Source organism: Myotis lucifugus, unplaced genomic scaffold (genome assembly GCF_000147115.1).
Source record: "Myotis lucifugus unplaced genomic scaffold, Myoluc2.0 scaffold_25, whole genome shotgun sequence".
NCBI lineage: Eukaryota > Metazoa > Chordata > Mammalia > Chiroptera > Vespertilionidae > Myotis > Myotis lucifugus.
The window spans coordinates 6,769,393-6,777,480 of record NW_005871073.1 but is presented as its reverse complement, the minus strand read 5'-3'; positions in this window follow the sequence as shown (position 1 = coordinate 6,777,480).

Genomic DNA, 8,088 nt, shown 5'->3' with positions numbered 1-8,088 from the left:
TATAAGTTCCCTGAGTATTTCAAGTACAAAGACCAGTTTCCTGCCTGTAGCACTTGAGCCTGAACAAATGGGGGGGGGGGGGGGGGGGCGAACGGAGGCGGAATCCCCTGCCTTCAGGATGCTTACAGACCCTCTGGTTCCCAGGTGTCTGCAATTTTTCTCCTCCTACTTACTTCCCTTCCTGCAAACATTCTTTACATGCTAATGATTTCTGAGGATTTATTAACTTTCCTCTTTCCCTGTATCGCATTATTGGCTTCAACCATCTCCTATATGTGATTGTTGCTCTGAACTGTATATCTTGCTACCTCTGAGCTTTTTATCACATTCCAGTTCCATGAGTCCAAGTGCTTACACAGGTCCATCTGGTAATCTCAGTGTCACCTCACACATAGCAGGTCCTGAATTAAAGTCCTATGACCCTCCATTTCCCTTCCAAGGAGACTTTTTCTTTCCTCAGTGCCATCATCACCGACCAAGAAAACCACCCAATGTGAATGTCTGTAGTCCCAAGTGATTAATAGCTCAGGTTTACTGACTCAGGCAGCCTGTTTAGTAATAATATTGGCAACTGACTTGACCTATTGAAGCTACAATTTGCTTATCTGTAACTTGGGGATTAAAGCTGCTGGAAAGATTGACAGAAGTAATGTGGTTAAGGGTTCGGCTCCTAGTAAAATACAAATAAAAGCAGCTTTTGGTATTAGTTTTCCTCTTATTGTCTTCTTTTTATAACTACCAATGTTCAATCCAGAGTGTGCTTGGCCAAGTCCTTGGATATTGCAAAGCCATGTGGTGCTACTCCTGGATCTGAGTGGGACTGAGCTCCAAGCCCTCTAAAATTATTTCAGCCAGAACATCTCTTTTGCCAGGTGATTTATTTAATAGAGTTTGGTTTTGAATTTTGATTGAAATGGATTCCACTCCTGAGTGGAATTTTACAAGCCACCTATGTTCTCCTAAGGATGTTTCCTTGTTTGTCTATTCAAATCTTTTTCAAAGGCTGCACTTGAAGAGCCAAACTTTCCACTTGGCACTGAGTTTTTCCTTAGCTGAATCCTTTGGCCCAGAACCCCTATCCTGCAGAAGAATTCTCCTGAGAAAATTTTGTGAAAGGTAGAGACATGCTCTGAAATGTAATGGGGTGACATTGCTGGCTCTTTCTGATACTGCTTTAGTTAGAGCAAGTTAGAGCAATGCCATTAATTAAGAGGAGGCTCTTTGTCTTTAATGCATTACACACATTTGCAAAGGTACTGGTCTCCAACTGCAAAGTATACTCAAAAAAAAAAAAAAAGCCAAAAAAATGTCTGCATGAAGAGCCAGCCAAGAATAATAATTATCTTTTTTTGACATATCAGTTTCTAATGAATGTGTTGTTTACTTTGAGATACCAGAGGCATGTCTATTAACCTCCAACTTTGTTTCTAGCATGCCTGTAATATCTCTCTGTGCAAAAATAATGTATACAGAGCCAAAACTTACAGGCTATATTGAAGATGAATTAATAGACAGATGAATTTAAGAGTTAAAATGAGTTATAGGCAGTGAGTAACTGATGTGCATATACATACATTATGTACAAATTTTAGTCAAAAATACAGACGTGCATAATTGAACTTTCATTGTATTTTTATTACTAAATGTAACTTATACATTGAGCCCCTATTTCCAACTCACCCAAGTTTCCAACAAGCAAACTCAAATTAGTGTTAGTTATTTCTGATTTTTAGTAAAAAATGTTGTTTTTCTCTCACTGCTCCTCATATTATGTCCAAATTAGAGCCTGGATATAATGCACATGATTAGGATGAAGCATGGATGGTGAGAATGCAGGAAACTTATTGACTATAGCAACCTTTGCCTTCTTCTAGACTCTGCGGAGAGGTAAATCATGATATCAGGTCTTTGATCCTTGGTCTTATTTCCTATGGCATCACCTACTTTAATCCACAGTTGAAGTTGGTCCTAGCTTCTATGATCCATCCCACATGCTCTGACAAAATTCACTTCAACATCCAGTCGCCCCAAAGAGATGTCGTCTTGTCTGGTATCCCTCTCTCAGCTATTTTGGTCTCATCAGGCTTACTAGAAACTATAACATTCAGAAAAACTATAGATGTTTTTTATGGAGCTATGGAAGACTTTGGAAATTGTTTCAGGTCCTCTTTGCCTAGACCAGTGATCGGCAAACTGCAACTCACAAGCCACATGCGGCTCTTTGGTCCCTTGAGTGTGGCTCTTCCACAAAATACCATGTGTGGGTGCGCATGTACAGTGTGATTGAAACTTCGTGGCCCATGCGCAGAAGTCGGTATTTTGTGGAAGAGCCACACTCAAGGGGCCAAAGAGTCGCATGTGGCTCATGAGCCGCAGTTTGCTGACCACTGGGCCCTAGACACACTTCTTTTCTGCTTTTTGCTGAAGATTCATGTTGGTATAGGTACCTTTCCTTTTTTTCTCCTTCGCTTTCTGACTCTCCTACTGTTATTATTCCTCAGGTGCAGAGAACTACTGGGTTTGTTATTCTCTAGCCCGTGGCACATAATCAATGGTACATCCAAAGCATTTCTTGTGTATAATTGCTTTTTCTCCTCCTTCCCATTTTCACATTCCTATTTCTTCCCCTTAATTAGGAGGCCCATTAACTGTGTTTGATATGTATCCTTATAAATGTCTATCCTGGTAAGATATATACTGTATTCTTGAATATTTTAATCTATATAAATAGTATTATGCTATAAATCTCATCTTGCATCTATATATTTTTAAGTTTTAAGCAGGGGTCCTCAAACTACAGCCCGAGGGCCACATGCAGCCCTCCGAAAACATTTATCCGGCCCGCCGAGTGTTTTTGCCGCCGCTGTGTGCATAGGAATTTGTTCATAGTTTTTTTTTTAAACTATAGTCCGGCCCTTCAATGGTCTGAAAGACAGTGAACTGGCCCCCTGTTTAAAAAGTTTGAGGACCCCTGTTTTAAGGTATATCTCTCTGTTGCTGTAGGAAGATCCGGTTTGCTTTTTTCCTATCTCCTTCATAGTATATATCCACCACACTGTAATAGATTAAGCTGTATGAAACTGATATCTTATGATAGTAAAAAAAAAAAAAGGTCAAATATTAGCAATTTCAAATGGTTCTAATTAAACTTATCCATTCCCCCAGGGACAGACAACTGGGCTGTGGCCAGTTTTTTGCAACCACAAGCAATGCATTCATTAGCATGCTTGTGTATCTGGTATACATGCCCAGGAATGAGTCTGTTGGATAGTGCTCACTCAATTTCACTAAGAACTGCCATATTATTTGCCAGAGGCCTTCTCTGAAAGCTGTAGTGACATCTCAAACATCACCAGGGTGGCAAGAAAGAAATCCCTATTGCTCATGGATCTCTCCAAACTCATTTGGTATAATTTACCTTCCCTCTAACAAGGGCTTAGCCAAAAGGAGATTCTCTGTTCTCTGTTGGTGGCAGGAGGCATGTGGATTAGCAACAACAACACACGAAAAACATATCTTGGTTAACATTACATTGCCTTCATTTAGAAAACTTGCAGTTTTAATGTCAACATTCTAAATTGAATTATTTTAGTCGAAAAGGTTAATTGAGTAACCAAATCACAGAGATCAGAGATGCATTTGGAATCCCCCCAATCAGGGGATGAAGAAGGAACAAGCTGTTTCCTTCTCTAGTGCTTATTACTTTCTTCCTATTAGCTTCATTCTCTCCTACTGTAGACCAGCTCTTTCCATATAGTGGAAAACAGTGGCTGACAGCTTCTGAGTTTTATCCCATACATTTTTTGCCACCTGAGAGAGATGACCTCTGTCACTCAGATTCTTTTTTAGAAATCCTGCAGGAGCTCCCTGATAGTCCCTACTTAGATCGGTGCTCAATTCTGGATCACTCAGCTTTAGGCAGGGTAGGTATAGGTTTATATATGACCATGTTAGTTTTAACAGGGTTGTATGAGTGAGGAAATAAGTTCCAGGGGAGAGGATAAACAGGTTATTGGCCAACTTAGATGCTGAGGAGGAAGCAGCAGTGTAAGGGGTATATCATGTGCCCCCCCCTCCACCATTACTGGAGAAACACTCACCTAATCATTGCTCCTGAAATGACTATTCTACCAACACCTTTCTCTTGGTCTATTCTCTACTTATTTCACCTAACACAACTCCGGACTTCCAGGAGATAGCTTTCTGGAATCTCTCTTAAAATAGAGTATCTAGCCCTAACCGGTTTGGCTCAGTGGATAGAGCGTCAGCCTGCAGACTGAAGGGTCCCAGGTTCAATTCTGGTCAAGGTCATGTACCTTGGTTTTGGGCACATCCCCAGTAGGGGGTGTGAAGGAGGCAGCTGATCGCTGTTTCTCTCTCATCGATGTTTCTAACTCTCTATCCCTCTCCCTTCCTCTCTGTAAAAAAAAAATCAATAAAATACATATTTTTAAAAAATAGAGTATCTAAATAAATCCCAAATCAGCCAGAAAAGGACCTGATTCTTTTGACCTTGATGATGCACAAACAATTGTTAAAACAGAGATCCATGGAAACAGTTTACATCCCGGAGCTTCCATAAGAGTTCATACAGTAACTTTGCAGGTTAGAAATTTTTTGCTTCAGGATATCAGAGGAGTATCTATTTTCTATTAAATGGTGCACTTTAAAAGTAGATAGGTCCTATTAATGCTGCTGTAAAATGTAATCCTTAGACGGATTCAGGAGGAAAGATGATAAGGATGGTGAGGCAGGCATCAACCATCACTGACTACACAGGTTCAATCTCCACTTATATTTAATAGCACAAATGTATAAAAGAATGTGTATATTTTTTATTTTTCTGTTCTCTCTCTCTCTCTCTCTCTCTCTCTCTCTCTCTCTCTCTCTCTCTCTCATCTCTCATCTCTTTTTATGTGGCTCAGTAAAACCTCCTGTGGCCAATTGTGGGTTGAAGATAATTAGCCTTTAATTATCACCAGTTACATTTTCACCTGTTCCACTTGCAAATCCCCAGAATTCTAGTTTTCCAATTAGCATATTCATCCTCCAACAAGCAAGTGTAGGGAAACAGCCTTTCCCCTTGGGAACTAACCCTTTCCCCAGAAACCTTTCAAGTTATATTTTAGCAGTATAAGAACACCCTTGAGATGATTGACTTATTATTATTTTTTTGCAATATCTAACTGAAGAATCTCAGATCAAATGTGTGACCTCAGTACAGTAGCTTAATCCAGGTAGATGTTGGGAATACCATCTCTGGGGAGATCAGAATAGTGAATATTACTCAAGAGGAAAACAGAAGAATTACAATTCACTCAAATAGGCAAAACCTGATTTGCAATCTAAAGAAGGGTTTTCTGCTTTTCCTTTGTGGGTGGCATCCGAATAAAAAATCAAATGCAAAATATTGGAGTGGGAAAAGAATTCTGACTTAGAATATTTATCTTCTATCAGCAGACGGAGGTTTTTTAAAAATATATTTCTTTATTGATTTCAGAGAGGAAAGGAGCAGGAGAGAGAGAAAAAAAACAATGATGAGAGAGAATCATTGATCGGCTGCCTCCTGCACTCCCCCTACTGGGGATCCAGCCTGCAATGTGGGCATGTGCCCTTGGCCAAAATCGAACCTGGGACCCTTCAGTCAGCCGGCTGACATTCTATCCATTGAGCCAGACCAGCCAGGGCAACAGACTGAGATTTTATTTCATTCCAACAATAGATAGAAAAGACCTTTGGCTCACACTAAGAAAGGGGACTGCAGCATAAGCTTGGGAGAAGTAAAATTGGAGAGAAAAAAAAGCAAACACAAAAACATAGATATGTCTATATATATTAGAGGCCTGGTGCACAAAAATTTGTGCACTCGCGGGGGGGTGGGGGGGGGGAGTCCCTCAGCCCAGCCTATGCCCTCTTGCAGTCTAGGACCCCTCGGAGGATGTCCACCTGCTGGCTTAGGCCCGCTCCCTGGAGGATCAGGCCCAAGCTGGCAGTCAGACATCCCTCTGGCAGCCCGGCAGCCCTCGGGGTATGTCTACTTGCCAGCGGGGAGCAGGCCTAAGCTGCAGTCGGACATCCTTAGCGCTGCTGAGGAGGCGGGAGAGGCTCCCACCACCACCGCTGTACTGGCAGCCATCAGCCTGGCTTGTGGCTGAGCAGAGCTCCCCCTGTGGGAGCGCACTGACCACCAGGGGGCAGCTCTTGCATTGAGTGTCTGCCCCCTGGTGGTCAGTGTGTGTTATAGTGACCAGTCATTCTGCTGTTAGGGTCAGTTTGCATATTAACCTTTTATTATATAGGATAGAGGCCTGGTGCATGGGTGGGGGCCAGCTGGTTTGCCTTGAAGGGTGTCCCGGATCAGGGTGGGGTTCCCGCTGGAGTGCCTGGCCAGCCTGGGTGAGGGGCTGATGGCTGTTTGCAGCTGGTCACACCCCCTTCAGGGTGGGGGTCCCCACTGGTGTGCCTGGCCAGCCTGGGTGAGGGTCTGATGGCTGTTTGCAGGCTGGTCAAGCCCCCCCTCCAGTGGGGACCCTCACCCCATGGAGGTTTGGTCAGCCTGGGTGAGGGGCTGATGGCCGTTTTCAGGCTGGCCACACCCCCTTTATGGTGGGGGGTTCCCACTGGGGTGCCTGGCCAATCTGGGTGAGGGGCTGAGGGCCGTTTTCAGGCTGGCCAAGCCCCTCCAGCGAAGGAAGCTCCCAGCCTCTCCTTTTTTTCTTTTTCTTTTTTTATTCTGGGATTTATTTACCTTCTATAATTGAAACTTTGTAGCCTTGAGAGGAGCTCAGAGCTGGCCAGGGAGAGGGGGAGGGAAGCTTGGCTTCCTCCATTGCCAGGGGCAACCCAAGCCTCCTGCTCGCTCCAGCTCCGTGGCCACGGCCGGCTGAAAGAAGGTATCTGGGGTTTATTTACCTTCTATAATTGAAACTTTGTTGCTTTGAGTGGAGCTCAGAGCCAGCCACAGCAGGCGGGAAGCTTGGCTTCCTCCATCATTGGGGCAACCAAGCCTCCTGCTTGCTCCAGCTCCGTGGCTGCCGGCCGCCATCTTGGTTGGGTTAATTTGCATATAGTTGCTCTGATTGGCTGGTGGGTGTGGCTTAAGGCATAACAAAGGTATGGTCAATTTGCATGTTTGTCTTTTATTAGTGTAGATATATATATATATATATGAAAAATCTCATAGAGTTAGGAAGAACTCATTAGCAGTAAGCTGGAAAATTTAAAACAGAACACTCAATAATCCTCTAAAAACATATTGCAAAGGAAACAAGGGATAATTTCATAATTTTTGAGGTTTTACATCTTTCTATTGCATAGTATCATATATACTTGATAGGAAAGCTATAGAGCAACCTTTGGAAAGGCTGTTCTGGTAATTCATGCTCATTAGCATGCAAATCATTTATCAGGATGCAAATAATTTAACAATAATGCAGCCTGGGTCCCCAGAGTAAATAATTTCCATTTTCATTACTGTATATAATACAAATACCCATAATATTTTCCTAGAAAATTACAGTACTTATGTAGTACACTTTGATCTGACTACAAATTTTATCTCATTAATTCTCTACTTTAAAGCGGTAAATGAAAGAGGTTATTTTGCCAACTCACAGATGAGGAAATAGAAGACAAAGGGTCAGCCTGATCATAGAATGAGTTTAATTCACACGGTATCCAGGGTTTCTAAGCTATTGATTGGGCTTACTGTTCACTAGCTCTTCTTCATGTGAATTTTAATCAACATGTCACACTTCATTCTAATTGCAGAAAATTTAAAAAGAAAAAAACAGTTAATGTGTTATTTGGCCCAGTATCAAATACTGTACTTTGAAAATTCAATATGATAATTAAATAAATAAATCTCAGCTTTGCGTATGCAAGTCATGGAGACAAGTATCTTGAGAAACTTGGGTGTGCGAAGAGTTATGCATGATATTCCTTTTGAGTGGCAGGATTTGCAAGTTACACAAAGCAAATTCAGTGTAATAGTTTAATCCTCCAGTTGTCAGCCTTTTTCCCCCCTAAATTATTGGGAAGGAATAATGTTATAGAAAGAAGGAAGGAATGGCAGAATAGAGAGATCTA